This window comes from Apus apus, chromosome Z (genome assembly GCF_020740795.1).
Source record: "Apus apus isolate bApuApu2 chromosome Z, bApuApu2.pri.cur, whole genome shotgun sequence".
Lineage (NCBI taxonomy): Eukaryota > Metazoa > Chordata > Aves > Apodiformes > Apodidae > Apus > Apus apus.
In genome coordinates this window covers 43,354,191-43,377,180 of record NC_067312.1, presented here as the reverse complement: position 1 = coordinate 43,377,180, position 22,990 = coordinate 43,354,191, and the positions used below count along the sequence as shown (strand labels likewise).

Sequence of the window (22,990 nt, the reverse complement as noted above, 5' to 3'; positions counted from 1 at the left end):
TGTCAGACTTTCCTGCAACACAGCTTTCCATCTAGGAATTTGATGCCTATTTACAAGGGGCAAGCCACAGCAATGTGATACATACAAGTTAACAAAGAGCATCCAAGAGCCTCCATGACTACCTTAGTAATAAGTCCCAAGCCCCTCATCCTTAAATGGCACTACAGTCAGTTTTTGCAGAGCTAGCAACTTTTTCCAAAGCTTTTAAAACAGAAGTAGTTACAGTTTTCTCTCATGCCACCCCACTAAGAACTTCATAATGTAACTATCTGAGCAGCATTCAAATTCTGGGACCATCAAGCAGCATTGCCACAGTGGTAGTGACCACTACAGCTACTTTGAGATGCAGGCAGCTGAAAGCAACAGGAAGTGACAGAAAGGTAACAGGAAAGCTTTAGTGGTATATTGGGGGCAGGAGAGAGGGAGAGAAAAAGCAAGGCAGAACAAAAAGAAACTGTTCTCATGAAACATGCCTGAAGTTTACATACAATACAAAAACTGGCTGGGAGATTTGGGGTCTTTTTAAGTACACCAAAAAAAAAAAAAAAGGGGGGGGGGGGGGAAGTAAAAGCATTCAAAATTATTCCACAACAGATAACCCACTGCATTAAGCAGCTTTGCATCTGAATATTAATATATATTTCAGCAAAGATGAAATAGTGCAGGAGATACTGAATAGGCAGCTGGAGACCAGAAGAGGTTACAGAAACAAAGGATTTATTGTATTTATTAGAGAGCACTCATTGACAAATTAATTTTCCAGACTCGCTTATCTGAAGGTAATAATGAAATTTTGACAGTAATCATATTATTCTTCTATGGCAACTCTGTTAACAGTGACAAATTTCAGCCACCTTCCACAAGTTTGTTTTCCGTACAACACACAAATCAAGTAATGACATCTATGTACAAACTAGTCAGGGGATCTGCACTTAAAAATCAGCTGGGACTACTATTTACTTAAGTCATAGTCCATGAAGAAGCAGAAAACACTGAACACAAGCAGCACTTCAGTCTCTTTCAGCATCCCAAGTTAGAAGCCTTATATTAGAAGCATCTCAAAACTCAACTGAAAGGTGAAGTAGCTAGATTTTTCATAAGTACCAGGTATTCAGTAGATTCCATTCAAAGCCTGCCAGGTATCTGAGAAACAGGTGTTACCCAACTACACATGTGGCTTGCTGTTTCACAATACAAACAATTCTTCTGGCACTCCTGCCCCCCAACAAATAATTGCAATGCTTCTCCATGCCTCTACCCCCTCTTCTGCATAAGGAAATTAACATATTTTCATATACCGGTATAGCAAATAACTATCATCCACACACTCCTCTTTAAGAGGCTATTTCACATATCCACCTAACCATACTAAAGGCATCTCCCCCAAAAATACTGGCACTAACTTAAAAAGACTATTCTTAAAAAGGGAGCTAGGCTGACATTACTATCCTCCTTTTTTATTTCACTCATATAACTAAAAAGCAAACTAAAATCCCAGTGAAGCCATTGCATCTACCCAACCACTATTTTCCTGCCTGAGTCAATTCAAAAGCAGCAGTTCTCTTCTGCTTGTTAATGGAATTTAAGAAAGTTACAGTTTGAGGCCATTCTTCCAGTTCTTCAAACTCCTGTACCAATGAGTCAATGTGCTCAGGATGTGCAAATACACATGTTCAGCCTCTGAACATGATTCATACTTAAGGCTGGTTGACCAACTTGAATGACAGAATAACTGTTGACAAATATTTGGAATGAAGTCTTAACAAACTAGCCTGAAAAGAATGGTGAGTCATTACAAATCCAGCCAGAGAGAGGCACGGATCTATTATGCAACAGGAATAATGGAAATATTGGCCTGCTTCTCATTCCTCTTCCAATTAGTAACAAATAACATTACTGGTAGGATTAATAACTGGGAATCAAGGAAGACTAGAAGGATTAAAGATTGATATACATTTTGATACAGAGAAAGACAGAAAGACAAGATGTACATCTTCTCAACTGCATCACTCAAAAGAAGAAATAAAATTCTTAAAAAATGTTGCAGCATTTCTCATGCTTAAGGAGGCAGGAGCAGGAAGAAATTACTTCGCTCACGGCATTTTAAAACAAAAATGACATCGCAGAATGGTGACTTGTAAGAAGCTTAATATGATTTAATTAAGCATATTTTAAGAAACTGGATCAGTCTCTCCTTGACACAGACTAGCATCCAAATACCTCAACCAAACTGCAACAATTCTGGACATGAGTAAACATGCAGACTAGGCGTCAATGAAACTACAGAAAGGAAGCGGGAAGTCTGTGAAATCTGAGTGTCCAAAGCTGAATGTCGTCAGGATTTTCGAAACAGTTTTTTGAATCTATGTAACAAAGTCCTGAGTAAGTGTTTAGTGCAACACATCACTCCTTCAAGGGACATAGTTGTAGGTGCTTTTCCTATTAAACGAGTACTCGGTTTTCTATACATAATATTAAAAAATAAAGCTAGAAGATAATCCATTCTATGTCCCTCAGTGTGCTGTAGCAACTGTTGGCCCAAAAGAAGACATCAGAGTGGAAGAGTATTTCCTGTGGCAAAGGTGAACCTGAAAGTTAAATTGGACCATTAACAAAAGTCTGTTCATTACTTTGTTTACCTTCTTGATACAAGACTGCTAATATGGGACAGAATATTATCCTTTTTCTTCTCTGCCTCTAAGCTACCTAACTTAATAGATTTTAAGTATCTCAAGTAATTTAATGCTGTAGAATAGGGTCTCTAAATTATTTGATAGCTATAGCAATCTAATTTGACTATATAATGCAAGCACATTGTCTGGTAGCTTTTCTGAAAGGATAGGTATTGCACATTGCAGGGTAACTACAAATCTGATGTAGAGAAGACAGACAGCAAGGACTAAACAGTTTGTGGTAAGGACTATTAACACTCAGCCAGGGCTCTCCCAGGAAACAGAACATTAGCGTTCAAGTAGTCCCAGGACATTTGTTGCTGGCATTCTCACTGCTGACAGCACTTTGTCCTGTGTATTACACACCACATTGGTTTTGGGTATTTTCTGTGGGAATGTGATTTTTCATGGTGGTAAAAGCCAAAATTACATTATAAGGCTTATTAGGCTTTTTTTAATTACAAAACCACAGATTTTGTATAAAATCACATACAAAAATAAAAACATTACTGTAGAGTACAGTGTGTGCAAGAGGGCAGGAAGCATGTACAGGTTTGTCAGGATGTGGTATTTCACAGTGTAAATAAATTTAGTCAATTTAAGATTACTGCATATGACTGTACTTCCAGAAAGAAAACAAATCTCATAGAACAGAACTTCTCGGTTTGTTAGAGATACTTTAAGTATAATAATAAAGTAGATTCCATAGCTAGTTAGAAGTCTAAATATAAAACCTCAAAAAGGAAAGATCTCGTAAAGGGGAACTTAAATTTCAATGAATTAAGTGAACTAAAATTTCTCTTTTTGCCCAAAACTCATTAATCAATTATTCAACTGGAAATTAAAGTAATACAAACTTGATGAGCATGGTAGAAGTCTAAACGCTTCCTTAGACAGGAAACTAAAATCCATTAAAATCTTAGTCAGAAAAGATGGCTCATGAACCAAATTTGGAAACAATGTACTATGAAAGCAAGTTAATAGAAAAGACATATTTCAGGTTTTGAAGATACACAGGCTTTTCTGTAGTAGACACAAACACAACACTTCAACAGTCTGCTAACGTTTTAGGCTTGGACTTAGCGCTACATATGAATGGAGTAAGGGGTTTCCCTGACAAACTCAAGCAATTTACTGGTGTAGAAACATTTATCTAAAAATCACTACCACTTTAACACTACATCCAGATGAAGAAAATAATTTTTTTCCTACCTTCTCCACCACCCCAGTATTCTAGATCTTTAGTGAATTAAGCGATAAGCAGCAATAACAGAAAAGTTAAGGAAATAACATTTTTATCTTTTTTCAGATTGCTCTGAGTTTGCTCTAAGCTGTTGGAAACTATACGTTCTGGAGTACCACGAGGTAAGATGAGTATACTACCTGTGATGAAGATCTGCAAGCCTTAATGCCTTCTCTTTCATATGACTGTAAGTACATCCATACACCACATGGCTAAAGTCATGCAGGAAAAAACACTGGGTATGTGAATGAAGATGCAAGTCCAGTCACAGGAGAGGGAAAAGTTGCAGAGTTTTGCATAAAGAGGCAGCAGAAAATGGTCCTCGTGCACTGTCCTGCATCAATGTCTTATAAACCACCAGTTTGAACTTTGAAACATTTAAGATAAATAAAGGAAAATATTAGAACTTCTAGCATGTGGATTTTTTAGGCCAGAATAGGACATATTCTAAGATGTTTACAAAGATTTTACACTCATCATTTTCATAGCTGCCAGTGAGACAAGTCAGGAAGGCTGTGCTTCTTTACCTGTAACTGAAACTTCCTGCAGGCACTCCTTGGAGCATGTACAGAAAGGGGAGACAATGGGTTGGGAACACATCCCCCATTTCTGGCACAATAACGAAATACAAGTATTTTCACACTGTAGAGTTCTCTTTGCTCCCTGCCTTCTCCTGCTTCAGGGGGGACCAACACTGACTGACACTGTGTTCCAGGAGAAGTAATGTCTTTTCCCCACTTGGTCTTCCTGCATCATCTCTCATCCATGCATATACTCTCCTACTGCTGCTTGCGTTACAGCCTTTATTCTACTCTGGTAGTAAATATTCCTCCTCTGTTACTCTCAGTCATCTTCTAACAGATATCACCATCTTTTACCTGCCCCTAACATACCTACACCTGCTACCCAACTGCTTGTCTGCTCTTCTCCTTCCATCTGCCTGTGGGGTAGTGTTTTTTGGTTCTAGGGTTTTATGGGCTTGGTTTAAAATTTATTTCAAAATTTCCTGATAGGGTTACTCTCCCCCCTCCTGGCAAGAGTCTCAAGGACAGAGATTTCCCACCCCCACACCCTGTTCTCATTCTGCAATGAAATATTTTTTCACCAGGTGGATATATAAACATCTGAGGGTGCTCCTGAGGCATAGCAGCAATCAGCAGGCCAGAGGAAGAACCGCAGGGCCAGTAGAGAAGACTGCAACTCTTGACCCCACTTTGGAATGCCACTTACACTTCTAGTTTCACAGGCTAGTAAAAAAAAAAAAAAAATCACCTCCTTGTCACATACTTCTCCAGGGTAAATTCTTATAGAGACTTCTCCTTCCCCAGGCTCTCTGGCAAAAAGATTTTAAAAGTACTCGTGAAATCACAGCTGAAAAAAACACACATGTGTTCATATGTGAAGGATGAGCTCATCAGTCATAATGAAAACACTTCAGTTATCAAAGGAATGCAGGGCAAGGGAGAGAGAGAGAAGAAAACAGAAAATGTAATGTTAGCCATTTACCTGTATTTAAATGAAATTCGGCATACTTTGAGTATTTTTAGGGAAAAGCATTACTTGAGTATTACTTGAATTACATAATTCACGAATGGAGCTCAGAAGGAGTAAGGCAAAATAGAAAGATACTTATTACAGACTACCTGAGTACAGGCTTTGCTCTCAAGGCAGAGAATTGTTCAATGTGTTCCACCTGTTACACCTCTTTTTGAGGAAGCAGCATGTGTAAGAAATTTTTATGCATGTTTCTTGAAGTACTGTTACGTAACAGAATCCTTCTCCACAGGTCATTTGGATTTTTAGACAGTAAAATATGAAACAGTAAAGGAATCACAAAGAATCACAGAAAGGAAAGCATTAAAGTAGAATTTACAAGCTTCTAAAATTAAGGTTCCTGTACAGAACTCAGCTCACAAGAAACCAGTAGTTTTCAGAGGTAACTGTTCCATCAGTACTCATATAATCCACAGAAATTAACCCTTCATAAATAAGCTGCAATTGTATTATTTACTAAAGCCAAATAGGAATAGATCTATCCCAGAATTCTGCTGGAAGCAAATTCAGCTGATTAAAAACACTGGCCATTTATCTATGTTATTTAACACTGTCCTGGTTTGAGCCAGGATCAAGCAAATTTTCTTGTAACTGTTTTTTTCTTTTTTTTTTTTCTTCAGTCCACTCTCTCCTAAGCAGCACACTTGCTGAAATTAACAGCAAAGTTTTCCAGCCAGTGGACTGATAATGCTCGAATGTTTATAGTTACTGCTGAGAGACCAAGGACACGTTGCTCTGCTTGTTGGATCTGCTGCTTCAGACAATAAAGGAGCAGAAGAGTCATATCTACAACCCTCCTGCAGGGAGGAGCAGACTAGACAGATGGCACAATTGGCCAGACAAACTATTCTATCCCATACATATGTAATTCTTGCTGTAAATTCAGGGATCACAGAAGTGAACTTCCCTTTTCCTCCTTCTTCTGTCTATGGCTCGTGTCCAGGGAGGACTCCATCTAGCCATCTCCTCTGATCCCTAGGCCTGTGTGTGTATCCCTGTACCTCTGCCCTCAGGTCCTGTCTACCTTGCTGTTATCTTCAGAAGTGGTTCAGGACTTTTTTCAGGACTGCCCCAGCTCAGAAGAGTGCACTGGGTGTTGCTGGGGGGAGGCAATAGGATTTTGCACATTCCTGCACATACTTGTATGTATTTGTACATATTTTCTTTCATCATTAGTATTTCATTAAAGCTGTCTAGTTTACTTTTCAATCTGGAAAATCTCTCTTTCTATTCTCTCTCTCCTTCTCCTACCAGGGTGGGAGGAGGAGAGGATAGAGAGCATTGTTGTCATTGATTTAATTGCTGATCCTGAGTTAAACTGTGACAAACACCACACCAAAGCATGTGTACTTGATGGGAATTAGAAGGTAATAAGGTCAAGCTGGATAAGTCCTTTAAAGCTGAGCAAACAAGGATAAGCAGTAGCACATTACAGTAAATTGCAAGTTAAATTATTAAAGCCAGCAAAGCTATCACACAAAGAACACCAAAGGAGTGTTGTCATCTTATTGAAGATTTAGGTATTGGAGATGTTTTAGACGACTTACTTTGAACAAAGGAACCAGAATGTGAAACTGCCATAAAGTAATTATCAAATCCATCAAGGATATACTTCGGTAAGAAAATTAGAGAAGGAAATCTAGATGAAGTATACATGGCTGTGCATATGAATACCAAGAGATCTTTTGGGGCAGCAGGACAACTGCTGTAAAAAATAATTTGTTACATTAGTTGAGGGTCACAAAATATCTGGACCCCCTATCAAATTTAGTCTGAATTAGATATGAATACTAAGAAATGTTTTTATTAGCAGTACAAAGGACATTTGTGTACCATAATTCTGCTGGGCTTCTCATCAGGGGCTCATCAGCAGGGAGGTCCTGGAAGCACTGCTTAGAATTCACGAGAAAAGGTATGAAACTGGATTCAATCTACTTAAGGTTAAAATCCCCCTTATGCTTGGATGGTTTTGGTACCACAACAAATATTCATAGATCTGTCATCTATGTTTACCTCAACATTTAAAGTGAAAAAGTAAACTGACATACCTGAATTTCACAACTTCAGTTACCCTACTCCTTTCTTTCAGCAGCAGGTTATTCACTGAAGAGATCCTCAGTTTTACAAAATAGTAATAATAAAAAAGTAATTCTCTATACAGCTCCCAAAGCATATTATTTGGAACAAAGAGCCAAGTAACTTCATTTTAGCAGAAAGAAAACAGCTAGCAAGAGGGAGAGTCAGGAGTTTCTCCAAACCTTCTCCTTTGCAGAGCACCACAGGTGTCAGAATGAGACAAATCAAGGATTGGAGGTTACCTGTTGTTCAGTGCAGTGTTGGAAGAAACCTTCACTGACTTGTGCAGTCTCAGGTGCTCTTTATACTTATCCTAATATGTTTACATATAGTTTTAAATATATACATATAAAAATTGTGTGTGTATACAGTATGATGTACTTAAAGGAAATAAATAAGGAGTATGTGTTCAAAAGCAGTTAACTACTTAGTTTTGGCTGCTCCCTTTGCTAGGTTCAAACCTTAATTTTAGTAGGGGCTGGTGGAAAAGCCCTAAACCAGATGTGTATTTCAACATTGTGTGCAAGATTGGTTAAATAAACCTTCTTAATTACAAGCCTGAGTTCACTGGCAATATAAAGTAGTTAAGGAAATAACTGGCTTGTACTAAGTACCCAGTAAAATATGCAACTTGGCAGCTAAGACTCAAGATGTGTGAAGTTTAGCAAACCAGTTTGTTATTAAGTTATTGTCCCTGACATCTGCTACCAAGCTCAGCAGTTTGCAGTAACATGAAAGATGGATTGCAAGGACTACAGGCAATAATACAAAGAGGTGGTCTAGTGACAGTAATCACTGCTCTAGAATCTGCTATTTAAGTAGTGATAGATTATTTACTGGTGTTTAACCTCTATTCAAAAACAAAACAAAACCAACAAGCTGGAACATCCCAGTATTCAGAGAGCATCCACTTGTAATGATAAATAATTTTGACTGCGTATATATATCAGAAGTAGTCTTCAAAAAACAAAGTAGCCTTGAAGCACAGAATGCCAAGTGATCCAGTTCGCACTTCAAATGTTCATGTAGAATAAGGTAAAAGTAGTAGTAAATTATATTTTATACATCAGGAGATGCATATGTTAGATAGGGCAATGGTTTGTAGATTTTATCTTTTAAAAAAACACATCCCCACCTAAAAAAGCCAAAAGTAATGCAAATCAAAACTCAACTCTCCTCTGCTATTGAGCTTCCTGGCATTTATCTTTCATGCTACGTGGCAAGACATTTGCTTGCTGACTTTCACTGAGGGTTTCTTTGTCATATTTCAGCCCTTCCTTCCTCACAAACTAGGGAACAGAGTTTTCTGTTTTTTCTCAGACTGACATAAGCCAGATTTAAAACGTAATTATTTTTTTTTTTAACTTTTATCCCTATAGTTTTCAGAAAAGACAGTCAAGAAACTTTACAGACCATGAACAAAGAGCTGAGGAAGATGAGAGCAGGTGATACAGACTATAAATGAAGAAGGTGGCCAATGGAATCCTCAGGTGCATAAAGTAGAGTGTGGTCAGTAAGCAGAAAGAGGCCATCTTCCCCCTCCTCCCTGGTGAGGCCACGTCTGGAATACTGCATCCAGTTCTGTGCTCCCAGTTCAACAGAGACAGGGAACCACCAGAAAGAGTCCAACAGAGGGCAGTAAAGATGACTGGGGGATTGGAGCATCTCCCTTATGAGGAAAGGCTGAGAGAGCTGGGACTGTTTAGCCTGGAGAAGAGAAGGCTGAGGGGAGACCTTATTAATGTCTGGGGTGGGTGCAAGGAGGATGAAGCCAGACTCCTTTCACTAGTTCCCAGTGATAGGATGAGAGGCAACAGGCACAAGCTGGAGCACAGGAAGTGTCATTTAAATATGAGAAAAAACTTCTTTATTGTCAGGGTGACAAAGCACTGGAATAAGCTGTCCAGGGAAGGTGTGGATTCCCCTGCTCTGGAGATATTAAAAATCCACCTGCATGCAGTCCTGAGTAATGTGCTCTAGGTGATCCTGCTTTAGCAGGGAAGTTGGACTAGGTGATCTCTAGAGGTCTCTTCCAACTCTGGCAGTTCTGTGATTCTGTGAAAAATGGTAAATCAAGAGAGGAATGCTGGAGAGGAAAAATGAGAAGCAAAAAACTTGTCTGGACAGCATTACATGTCAGACTGAGAAAGCTTTGATCACCTTTTTTGTTAGACTAGAAATCTGGGTGGTAAAAAAGAAAAAAAAAAAAAGAGACTTCACGACAATGAATTACAAAGAGAAATAGTATTAGGAATTGGCTATAACTACCTTCGCCAAAATAATGTTTGATGATTGTATAGCCCTAACAGTGACACAAGTATATATATTGAATACCTTTTTTCCTCAGACAACAGCAACCTTACAACATTTCAATATCTAATAATGTTTACATTTACCTCCATTGTCCTCCAGAAATCTTCCCAAGAAAAAAAACAAATAATCCTCTTGGAAACTACTGGAAGTCAGACATATAGAAGGCTGACCTCCGTGTCATGTTTATCTGTGCTGGCATCAAGTTTTCCTATTTCTTCTCTGTTCTAATAAAATTATTTGGCTTATCAGTGACGAAGGTGTGTCTACTGGGATGATGAATGAATAACATTGTATGAACACACTAAGGAGAAGACCAAGAGATACTTGAGTCAGATGCTGGAAGTGCAGAAATTCAGCTATGTAAGGCATGAAATCTTGGATTTCATTCCAATTAGACCCACTGAATTTTTATTATGGAGAAATTCAGTATGCATTACAATGCCTGAGAGGCTAAGACTTTCATAAACAGCAGGGAAAAGTATCTGTGCGCTAATACTTCTTTCTTAGATTTTTTTTTTATTACCATGTAACCTAAATCTGACAGTCATCTCTCACTATATAGAAAATATTTCCTTTTTCATAAGGAAATGGCCAAGTCTAATACTTTCACAAGTTTTGGTGGGAAGTAGGTGGGAATCTGATACTTGTCTCCTTTAAATCATATAAGTATCAATCTACCTGTGTGCTACTACAAATCCTGTACATAACAGAAGTAGACAGGTCAAAGTAATCAACCACAAAAAAAAATAAAAAAAAAAATCACCCAAAACTACAGTAGATCATTGTTTGAAGTCCTGTTGACCCTGAAGTTTTGCCTTTTAAAGAACTGGAAAGAGAGACATCCTGTTAGTGGACATTAAATATCTTCTTCAACAAGAAAATAAAGGACCTAGCTACACACACAGCTCCACTCCCCACACAGTGGAGTTCAGCCTTCACAAAAACAGCCTTGAAAAACTGCAACTTGTTTTCCTATGGCAAAGACTTTCAAAGTCAGCACTTACCACATGTACCCTCTCAAAATGAGGCCTGGCATTTTGAAAAAAAACCAAGCAACAAATCAACATAGTAATAAACACACTGCATATTATAAGTTAATGGAGTTATTAGAAAAAAATACACCATGTGAATGCACATACAGATGGCTCAGACCTACAGCTGACTATGTCAATTCAGGTCACACCAGTCTAAATACTCTACTCTGCCAGTGGCATGAGTGTCTTTCCTGAGCCTCCCCTGACTCATCTGGATTCTGATACAGAGAGAACATTTTGACTCCATAATCCCCTTAGTGGTTTTGCTATAGGGTTTATCCATGCAATAAAAGAGTAAAAAAGCCCATTGTCTCAGGCCATCTAATACAAAATTAATTATAACTTAGTCTGCATTTTGAACCAGTATCAATGCCTCTGCAATTCTCAATAGCAGTGGGCCAGTATTTTTAAATTAGTAAGATACTGTAACTCATTAAATTATATAGTAATAGGGAAAACAATATAGTAATAGGGAAAATAGTAATAGGGAAAACAAATCATCCTTCTCCAAGTCTACCTTTTTTTTTCCACTTTAGTTAGACTACTGTAGTCATGAGTCAATAGATGTCAGCTTTAACTTCTCCTGTTCCCCACACAAAAAACCAGCCATATAAATTCCTATAAATTCATCAAAATTTATAAGTGTGTGTTGTCAGCACTGAGTGAATAAAGGTAATTTTTAGGAAGCAATTTCAGCACTCAAGAACAGAGCACAGTTCCTCTTAATTTTTTTTTATTATTTATTTAAACTAGTAGTGACTACATAAGAAAACTAATTGTGTAGCTAAGGCAACAACTGCATGTACAAAAGCATTCAGACAGGCTGACCCAAAACCAAGAACCTTAAACAACTGCAATGTCTCGACAGAAATCACCACAACATGAGCTGTCAGTAGCAAGTGTCCTTGGTATGTAGCTCCAGCAGTAAAACACTGACTTTTAAGCCCATCTATAAGTTCTTAGAGAGGCAAAGACATTTTTAAGAATCTTTGCAAGATTACAAGATTCTCATATGCCATTTTCTGAACAGAAAGATGACTCATTGATTACCCACATATCTGATTATTTCAGTGGATTAGTTTCAGAATCACGCCAAAAAACCACTCTACTATAAGCAGTATTAGCTGCCTCACATTACTTTGCTTTTAAGCAAAGAACATATCTACATCAAAGAACAAGCAGTGCTAGTGGAACTGAGCATACGCAGTATTAACAGACTCTGTTAATACAGGTTCTGTCTTCAGTCTTCCTCCCCCTCCAACACACGCATGTATTACCATGGTGATTTGCAAAATCTGCTGCCTGGGATTTTGAAACAGTACAGTATTTTAAATGCTCTCAGCACCTTTAAATAGATACAAACACAACTTAAGTTACTTTAAAAGGGACAATAAGCCACAAATAGTTTGATAAAGCTGTCTTTACAGAGGAACACTAGCAAAAATGCCTTAATATGACCTCAACCAGTAAAAACAAAGCAACAAAGCTTTCACATTATGCTTTCTGTCTCTAAAAGAAAGGGAACTAAGTTTAAGGATTTGATAAAAGAAACAGTATACATTCAATATAAAAAGCATTATCTAGACTTGTCCATTATCTCCTACAACACTTGAGTAGCTATCTGTGGAAGTGTTCCTTTCAAAACAATTGATTTTCTTTAAAGGAATTCTTAATGTATATACTGTTTCAGTAAAATGCACATTTGTCTGGACTACAATGGGTCTATACGTGTTGTGAGCATTCCACAGGTGGGATCACTCTTGATGCAGTATCCTTTCATTTATTACAATTTTCAACAGAAATTTTTAAAAAACACAACACCATCATCTTAAGAAATGAGGATCATCCTGCTGTGAATAAAAATATATCCTGACAACACAGAGACCAACAGACTGGCAGCAAAGGCAAGTACCTGGCTCTTTGTGCCCCAGGTAAAAAACAGGTTAAACAAACAAATCCACCACAACCTTTGGTATTTGTATTGTCCTATATAGAGAATGAATATAAACTATATAAATCAATGGTTTGCATTGGAAGGGACCTTTAAGATCATCTAGTGCCAAACCCATCTGCCACAGGCAGGGACACCTGCCACTAGACCAGGTTGCTCAAAGCCCCATCCAACGTGCCCTTGAACACTTCCAGGAAGGGGACATCCACAACCACCATGGGCAACCTGTTCCAGTGTCTCACCACCCTCACACTACAGAATTTCTTCCTAATGTCTAACCTAACCAAAATCTACCCTCTTTCATCTTCAAAACATCAGCCCTTGTGCTATCACACCATCTCCTCATAAAATGTCTGTCTCTGGCTTTCCTGTAGCCACTTAAGTTACTGGAAGGCTGCTATGTACACATAGCTTTAGCACTCTCAACACAACTGTAACTCAGCAAGACACAGATAATATAAAAAAAAATCCTTCACGTTAACCCTACCAAGGGTGCTTTAAGAATTGATAAAATTGCATTAAAAAATGGGCATAGGTTTAACAGCTGCATTGTGGAGTAAACAGCAGCCAATTCCCTGCAAACCTTCAGCATGTAGAAGAATGCATTTATTTAACTTTTTACTTAAGGTATTAGAAGTAACTAATACCTTCACAACAGCCTCAGCTCTTTTAAAACTCAGTTATTATCTTTACAGGCTAATAATATTAGGAGACACAAGAAGCCGAATATTAAACAGATATGGTAGATATTAGCAAACACATTTTAATGAATATGATACAGCAAGGTACAGCAAAGCTCTATGAAGTTTCACACTAGTCTTCACCCATTTTCTCTGAGCATACAGAGAGGTGTTCAGTGAGAAACAGATACCCAGAGGTAAGGCAGTGACCAAAGATAACTGGGGCATTCAGACACATGTTTATGTACAGCGACAGTCGTTGATACAAGCGAGAACCATATCTAGCAAAAACATGCACTGCAGTAGTAACTTCTGTGATAAATAGATATGCAGTTTCTGGGCTCAGGTTGTAAAGTAATAAAGAGTTGCAACTAAGTTGCTGAAAGCTAATTTGAACGGTCCAAGTATCCATCAAAAGTAAGTCAAAGTAATTCTATACTAGTACTCAGTGACACTGACCAGAACCCAGTAGGTTTCTGCACAGAATAGCAAGAATCACAACACAGTTTGCAAAACAGACTGGCAAGAGATTATTCCTAGCAACATGGAACGGTAAGCTTACATATAATCTGCCACTCTGCAAGCTAAGTTCACCAAAAATAAAACAAAGCAAAGACCTGCAAGTACTTTTAACATTATCAAGTCATTTAATTCCACATTATGTCTAATGCTTAAAGGTTGGTCTATAAGTCATACTAACCAAAGCAAATGTCTTAATAGTTGGAAAAAAAAATATCTTTAATTCCAAGAAACTGCCACCTCAGCCATGCACAACAGAATGCAAGCTTTTTGCCTTGTCATCCATATGTCAATAGTGTAAAGAAAAACATAGGTGTTTTTATAGTAGTGCTGTAAATCTAGCAAGACATCCTAACCATAGAGGCAAAAAAATAATCCCCTTAACATGCCACCTTTGAGGGTCAAAAGGTCTGGCACAAATATCTAAAGGGTTTGTGCAAGTTTGTTCTAAAAGGCTTGCTCAAGTTACCAGGTGTTACACAGGAAGACTCCTCTCCAGTGGACATGGAATTATGGCAGCAGCTGCTGATTAACATCATTTCACAACCACAAACTTCTTCTATAAATGTAAGACAGTGTTGATTATACTTCTTGCTGGGGAAAACCATGAAATGCTATGTTTAACATTTCTTGTTTACTGTAATGCCTTCATAGGACATGATCTGATTTCTCAACAATACTCTAGGGTTAATGTTTTATCACTGCAATGAAAGCCCTGATATGTAGGTTAAAAAGTCACAGTAAAAGATTTAGAAAACCACTTGGAACACACACAAACACAATTTCTCTACTCCCCTTCCTATACCTAAATCAACTCATCTTATTTTTTGGACAGCAGAAACTATTATGAGATGTTAAAAACATTTATGCCTTTCCCCTATCATGACAAGCTATCATGTCCACAAAGCTGCCCACATTGCAAGCCAGCACAGAAGTTCTAACACCCTCCTAAGGTCAGAATTACTATATGTTTCAGAGCAATTTATTTTGTCCAGTTACACGGCAGTGTAAGTAAACTGTCTATTTTTCAATGAAACAGCTACACAACTTTGGTCTGAATACACAGAAATTTCACCAGGAAGTTTTTTGAACACATATTAAATGATTCTCTGCTGTGCAAAGGATACCAGCTTTTCCTTAAACCAGAAAGTGTGTAGAAAGTGTTAGCCACTAGCAAAATAATTTTAGGTATCCAAACAGCTACATCCAGATTCTAGTTTCTTAACCAAGCTAAGAGAAGAAATTAAATTTAATACAGTAGTGATGCAACTATTGACATAAAACTAAACTTACGTGCATACTAGAATTTATACAGTGATTTATTTCATTGCTTATTTGAGCTGTTATTAGTGGTTCTAATCACTTGCTTGATCACCTTCTACAACTTAATCTACAATAGTCCCTTTCATCCTTCAAAAATTGCTAAAATAGAAATCTAGTATTTTATTACATCTTTCAAAGTTGCATCTGTATTTCAATAATGAAACACATCTGTAACTTCAGGCTGGAGAGGTGGGCCAGTGCCAAACTCATGAAGTTCAACTAGGCCAAGTGCAAGGTCCTGCACCTGGGTTGGCACAACCCCAGGCACAAATACAGACTGGGGGGAGAATGTCTGGAGAGCAGTCCTGAGGAGAAGGACGTGGGGATGCTAGCAGGTGAGAAGCTCTCTACGAGCCACCGTCAGTGTGTGCTAGAGCCCAGAGGGCCAACCACATCCTGGGCTGCATCAAAATAACTTTTCACCAGAGAGGGTAGTAACAGGACAAGGGGTAATGGTTTTAAACTGAAAGAGGGGAGATTTAGATTAGCTATTAGGAATAAATTCTTCACCATGATGGTAGTAACACACTGGAATAGGTTGCCTCAGGAGATTGTGGAAGCTCCCTCCCTGAAGATGTTCAAGGCCCAGTTGGATGAGGCTTTGTGCAGCCTGGTCTAGTGTGAGGTGTCCCTGCTCACAGCAGGGAGATTGGAACCTAGTGATCTTTAAGGTGCCTTCCAACCTTAACCATTCTATCATTCACTGAGCTATTCATAATCAGATTACCTCAGCAAATTAATTGATTAAACATCCCTTGTGTGTGAGGAAAATGTATAATCTAATCTTAAGTACTTTGGTTAAATACAAGGAAACATACTAGTATTACACTTACAGGTGTTTCCTATACATTGATTTAAGCTTAAAAGTGACTGTCAGCCCTTGAGGATTAAATAAGACCCATCACCAAAAAAAACCAATCCCTAAAAAAAGGAGCTTAAGGCAACTCCTCCTCCAAGACTTTACAGGTTTTCTTTACTTTCCTATTTTTTAACCAATTATCACAGTACAAGAGGGATATGTTTGCAGTGGTCATGGGAGAAGTCTGGTTAGGATTTAGTTAAGTTTAGTTAATCACTCCATTCATCCATTGAAGTCCAAAAACAAAATCAGAAGACTTACAGTTTAATGCATATCCAACTTCGCAGCTCAGTATCACAGGACCTCGCGTTCTCCTGGCGTAGGAAAGCAAGATTTATAATTTCACTAAGAGCACAAGCTTGTACTCACTGAATAGCTGCCTAAAAACCAAACAACCCAGAAGACAAGCGCTACATTTTCAAACAGCGGCGATAAACACGACTTCATCCCTCGGGATGCGCCACAGAGCCACCACAGCTGTCACAGGGGCAGGGGGTCCCGGGCAGGGGCAGCCGGAGGAGCCGCAGCATCCTCGGCCGGGCACGGCGCCCTGTGCCCGCTGCTCTGCCTCTCGCTGCCCACCCACCTGCTCACAGCAGCACCTCTCCTCCCGCCACACGCTTTGGCAAGGAACGGGGGGGAAAAAAAACCAAACACAAAAAAGAGAAGCCCTCTTACTGTCTTTTTAATCGCTCCCGTCCTTTTTGTCCGAGTGCCAGTCCTACGGGACGGCTGCCGAGCTCCGCTCGCCGTGCCCGCCGCGCTGCCCAGCCCCGCTCCCGCCGCGCTGCTCAGCCCCGCACCCGCCGCTCTGCCCAGCCCCGCTCCCGCCGCGCTGCCCAGCCCCGCACCCGCCGCGCTGCCCAGCCCCGCACCCGCGGCGGCGCTGGAGGCTCCCCCGGAGCGCCCGTCTCGGCTCCCACCGCTGCCGGGCACCTCGCTCAGCGCTCGCTGCCGCTGCTCGGCCGCGGGGACTGCGGTGCGGGAGGCACCGGCGGGCTCGGGTGGCAGCCCCGCCAGCAGCCCGGCCCCCGCCGGAGCCCCTGCGCCCGCGCGGGGAAGGCAGCGGCCGCGGCGCAGCCTGGCCCGCCAGCAGGCACCCTCCCCGCGGGACGGCGGGAGCGGAGACCCCCGCGCCCTGCCCCTGCCACTCACCGCTGCCCACGGCGGCGCCCGCTCCTTTGTCTGCGCGCCGCGCCCCGGCACCTCCGTCCCCTGCTGCCCCGCGCCCCTCCCGCCGCGCCGGGGCGGAGGGGAAGGCAGAGCCGCGGAGGAGGCCGCTGCCGCCCGGCGTGACGCGCAGCCGGGGCGCTCGGCGCAGGCGCCTCCCGCGCCTGCGAGCCCGGCCGGGAGGTTCCGAGGAGGAGGAGAGGGTGAAGATGGCGACCTCGGCGGCGCGGGGAGAGAATCCCCGGGCTGAGCAGCTGCTCTCCGCGGGGCCGGCTGGGTTGGGCAGGCCGGGGCGGGGCGGGGACAAAGCAGGTTTGGCTGCAGCAGAGCCGGCTGCCGCTGCGTGTCCGCGCCGGCGCTGCGCCCCCTGCCGGCCCCGCTGCGGCAGCGCCCCCTGCCGGCCCCGCTGCGGCAGCGCCCCCTGCCGGCCCCGCTGCGGCAGCGCCCCGGCGGGCACGCGCGCGGGGCGGCGGCGCCGGGTGGCGCGAACGGGCCCCCTGAGGTGGGACCTCCCGGTCGTAGGCGGGAGAAGCCAGAGCTCAGAGTCCTCCGAGGCGGGCGGAGTCATCCTTCCAGTGCTTGAAAGGGGCCTGCAGGAAAGCTGGGGAGGGGCTCTTCGTCAGAGAAGACAGTGACAGGACAAGGGGTAATGGGTTTAAACTGAGAGAGGGGAAATTTAGGTTAGAGATTAGGAAGAAACTTCACTACAAGGGTGGTGAGGAACTGGAATGGGTTGCCCAGGGAGGTTGTTGAAGCCCCATGCCTGGAGGTTTTTAAGGCCAGGTTGGATGAGGTTTTGTGCGGCCTGGTCTAGGGGTAGGGCTCCCTGCTCATGGCAGGGGGGTTGGAACTTTGTGATCTTTGAGGTCCCTTCCAACCTTAATGATTCTATGATCTCACATCCTCAGATACTTTTCCTGTTCATCTGGGAGGAGACTGCGAGCACAGAGGCAGTCAGTACAAATGCCTGACTGTTACAATGTCTGTCCAAAATCTTGTACTGCCACCGCACACCCTAAAGAGGTGTGGAAAGCAGGTCATGGAAGCTGTGTGGTTAAGGTTTGCCCTCTAGGACAAGAGAAGGAGCACTGACTTCCCAACCCCAGTTACTGAGAGCAGCAAAGCCCCCCAGCACATTGGTAAACTTCCCTATCCTGTGTGCCCCCCAGGAGTCACTACAGTCCGTGACAGCCATACGAACCTGACCTTGCGAGGAGGCTCATTGTGGGTGTTCCACACTCATAAATGATTTGCTGATTCAAAATAAGTATGGCACCATTGCAACTCTTGAGGAAAGTTCTCTCCATTCCATTCCACTGGACCATATATTGACTTTTAAAAAAAAAAGATGGACAAAAGCTAAAAGTGGCAAACATGACTCAAATTTGAAACGCCACCTAGAGTGACCTGGACAAGCTGGAGAAGTGGGCCCAGGTGAATCTTATGAGGTTCAGCAAGGCCAAGTACAGGGTTCTACACCTGGGCTGGGGCAACCAGACGTATGAATAGCAGCTGGGGGAAGACATGCTAGAGAGCAGCCCTGTGGAAAAAGACCTGGGGGTAGTAGTGGATGAAAATCTGGATGTGAGCCAGCAATATGCAATTGCAGCCCAGAAGGCCAACAGCATCTTGGACTGCATCAAAAGAAGTGTGGCCAGCAGACAGGTTATTCTTTTGCTCTACTCTGCTCTGAGTTGATTGCAGATCCAGTTAGTCTAACCAGAAGTTCCTTCTCAAGCTCTGTTTCTCTGGACTCCTCTCACTTAAAAATTCTTGGAAGAAGATGCAAAACAGTATTGAGGAAGACACGCTAACAGAAATTCTGTTGAGCTCTTGCAAAAAAAGTGTAGTTAAATTGAAATGTTGCAAGTAGACGCAGTTACATGTAAAATTTCTCCAGAAACATTATCCTGGTTTGGTAAGTGTACAAACCGAGAAGGGGAACACCGTGCAACATTTTGCCTAAATATTGTGCATTTAAGATACATGAAACAAGTAAGAATTTCTGGCTGTTATTTGCCACATTTCACACAGGAGCAGGTGAATCACAGGAACATCACAGGAATCTTAGGCCAAAGCTGCTAACATATTAACAATTCCCTTGAAGAACTGCCCACTTCAGAAGTACCACTGTATTCTGAAGAGCTGTGGCATTTTCATTAGACCCTGTGGTAATACACAGTTAGAACTGTTTCCCAGAGTGATTCTTGTCAAGGAACAAAGATGTGTCAAGTGGTGGCAGCCACAGTCATCTGTCTTAGATTATTCTGGTACACCTTCAGAGTTTCAGGCATATCCTCTGCCACATGTTTCCACAGACACTAGAGTGCCCAAAGGCACATTTTGTAGCCCAGGAGCATAAACTTGTAAGAACCCAGCCTCTCCAAACCAGGTCCAGCAAGCAAAGTCAGGGGAAAGCATGTGCCAAATACTTGTCAGAGGACAAGTCATGTGCCAGGCTGCTTCTGGCAGCAATGGTTCTTATTCAGCTGCCATAGTTTCTAACAAAGTACTAATCAGTACTGAGAAGAAACAAGTCAGCCATGCTTGCAAATGAGCTCAATTAAGCCTTCAATAGATTGAACTGAGTTGGACAAATGTACTCTGACCAATGGTTTGTACTCTGTTGTTAATTCCTCAAAGGCACAGTCATGCTGTCTTTACCACTATGCAAGTATCTCTTGTGTTCTTCTGACTAAATACTGACAATTCTTCTGGTTTCTTCTCTGAGTTAGAGTCTTGCCCATATTACTGGCTACTTTTACTAATTATTTCCTCTATAACCAAATATAGGCAAGACTTCATATTTCAAAAACTTTCCCCTCTCCTGCTGTTATCAAAGCCTCAAGCCAAAGCATGAAGAAATGGTCAGTCAGAAATAATATTTATGTAAATCTTTAATGATGTATTACATTCTTCCCATCCTGTGGGACAGAGAGCTTGCTAGTTAGTATAGCCAACAAAACAAATGGAGATCCATCATAGCAGGCTTTGATGTCTGTGGAAAAAAAAGAAAAAAAAAAAAAAAAAAAAAGGTTGCTTTTAAAAGGGAAAAATTACTTTATAATTCCAAATTTAACAATGCATTCTTCCCTTTTTCAAATTAAAAATAAAATTTAATTGTTAGCTGTAACTAAATAGGAGTAGGTGGCTATAATACTCATAAACTCTATGGGATTCCTCTGTTTCTAATGAAGGTTGTATACAAGTCAGTGAAGGTGTGGACCAGCAATTACAAGTGGCTAAGGCAGCTATTCACTGAGCTGTTTGCTGACCAACTTACATTCCTTACCTCTAGCAATTGTATACCTTCATGATGGTAATCCAGGCAAATGTGGGGTTTCTTGCAGTTGCCCTAGGCAAACAACCAGGAGTACAGTACATTAATGTGGCTCAGCCTACAAGAAACAACATATATGGTCTGGTCATTCAGTCCGTTTCCAGGGTCTGCTTGTGACCAACTCTGCAGGTGAATCTAGTCATAACAGGCAGCTTTAGGAGGAGTTCAACCTGATGAGCGGAGGTGGTAAGCGTGGAGAAGCAAGTATAGCCTCTTGCTGGCTTTCTCCTCTGCTGAAAGAGAAAGCTACTGGGGATATTCACCATCCAGTGTTTTCTCTAAATGTTTTTTCCTGGTGAACAAGTCCAGGTAAGGGATAAATGGCTTTATTTCCAGAAGAGGCAGAAGTTTCACCTGGAAGTCTTGGCAAACACTTTGAATCTGCATGGGTTTTGGATATAAGCCCCTCTAAAATGGTCTGAAAACAGCCCATGTGGAAACTGATGCACTTACGACCTTCTGGGTAGCCTGTGTCTCTCTCTGAATTAGATCCAGAGACCTGAACCACCAGCTAAGGTGCTCTTTCACCGAGTAAAGGGAGACATATTTACCACTCACCAAAGAAGTGTGGGAAGAATGGAAAAGAACATGTGTCCTCTTGACTCACTCACCTCTCACTCAACATGTAAAGACCTGAACTTGGCAAAGTAGCTCAGAGCTTTTCTGCATAATAATAACAAGATTCTTGAACAAAAGAAGCTCAACAAATGAAAATTCAAAGGGATTTTCTCAGATACTAGTACAGTTTCTATCAGAAAGGTTCTTCACTAAATAACTGCAGTGATATAGTTACTTCATCGTAAGCCTGCAATGAAATCTCTGTATGATATTTTGATTATTTGTCCTTTTTTTTCTGACAGAAATACAACCCCATAAAAAAATAACATTTTTTACACTTGCAAGAACCAGGGCTGGTAATCAGGTTTCTAATATATTTTCTGGATATTTCCTTAGTTTTCATTCTGTGCATGTATGTGACTTTGAAAAATCACAATTATTTAACATGTATCTCAGTTGCCTCTTGCAGCTTCTGGCTGTCTGGTCTGTTCAGGTTGAATGTTTTTGTTACGCTTGTGCTATGTTTGCACATTGCCTGGCATTAAGCAACTCCCAGTTTGTTTGGCTTCTCTGCTTGCTATGGTGATACAAATAATAAATAATTCTACACTTGTAAAATTTAGTATCATTTGAGAAGCTCTAGGGATTAACTTTGCTTTCTTGTTTATGAAAATACAGTTTTATTGGTTTTACCAGAGACTGGGGACATTCCATTAGGCACTATATGAAGTAGGCTTTGCCTTTTACAGGCTTTGCAACATGCTACTATGCAATGGGGTAGCACGGTCTGGGAATGTGAAGAAAGCCTCCAGAATCCTCTGGTGTCTAATTTTTTTCACCATTGCTGTTAATATTGCTAAGTGCCTTACTCACATCACGGACAGTTCTACAGAGTTATCTCATTAGTGCTGCCATCTGGGTTCAAGTATTTTCCTAGTTAACTTTTATTCATCCAGGAAAAAGTTCTTTGAAGTCAACAGGAACGTTGGTAAGTGACTTACTAGGTCTCTGAACCATCTACAATCACCCTACAAACACCCAGCCAGCACTTTGAAAGCTGACGTCACTCCTTTGTTTTTACCTAAACTAATTTTTTTCTTTTTTTCTTTTTCTGTTTTTTGTTGTTGTTTTTTTTTTTAATTGCTGCTTCTATTTAAGATTTATACTCAGGTGTTTTTTTTAATGAGACCATACCAGCCCTGTCCTTAACTGCAAACTAAGTGGACTCACATTCTTACTACTGTTAACCTGCCTGTCCCTGCAGCACAGCCATCTCAATTTAACTGTGGAATGGTGCTGAAATTACAGCTCTTGGTCTTGTAACAATATAAATCCCCATTGCTTTTTAGCTTTTTCTTACTTAAGGCTGTTCAAACCTATTGCCCCTCCCCCCTCCATGCCTACCCCCCTTCAAAAAAAGGAACATGAAAAGGAAACCAGCATTCCTAATGTTGGAAAATAACTCAGAAATTTAGAATGATGTGGTTATTTTGTGTAAGGTGTACTCTGTACATATATATATACAAGCTAAAATTGCAGTCAGAGAGGCACACAATTAGTACCACAGCTAGCACTGAGCGAGGGCATCCTGCAATAACTAGGCATTGAAGAAGGTAATTAATCAAGAGATTAAAAGGGAGTCTCATGTAAATCACCAACTTGGCAGAGAAGACTTCAGGTCTATATGGATAATTGGAC

The 22,990-nt window shown here is 41.1% G+C and overlaps 1 protein-coding gene and 1 long non-coding RNA gene across 6 annotated transcripts in view; both read right to left on the bottom strand.

Annotated features, from left to right (window-relative positions):
* CDC42SE2 (CDC42 small effector 2) overlaps window positions 1-17,622 on the bottom strand; it is an 87,683-nt gene extending 70,061 nt beyond the window's left edge. For 4 of the 5 annotated variants that reach the window (XM_051642329.1, XM_051642330.1, XM_051642331.1 and 1 more), the window contains exons 1-2: window positions 17,380-17,622; window positions 16,486-16,538 (exon numbers count right to left, since the gene is read on the bottom strand). The gene's annotated coding sequence lies outside the window, so the exon portion shown is untranslated. The remainder of the gene's footprint in view (window positions 1-16,485; window positions 16,539-17,379) is intronic. The other variant, XM_051642332.1, reaches the window with a different exon arrangement.
* A 2,651-nt stretch (window positions 17,623-20,273) lies between these two features.
* On the bottom strand, window positions 20,274-20,903 carry LOC127395399 (uncharacterized). The gene is made up of 2 exons (XR_007891794.1): window positions 20,687-20,903; window positions 20,274-20,392 (listed from the first exon to the last, which is right to left on the bottom strand). It is a non-coding gene; the product is annotated as an uncharacterized LOC127395399 (long non-coding RNA).
* Window positions 20,904-22,990: the final 2,087 nt, after the last annotated feature.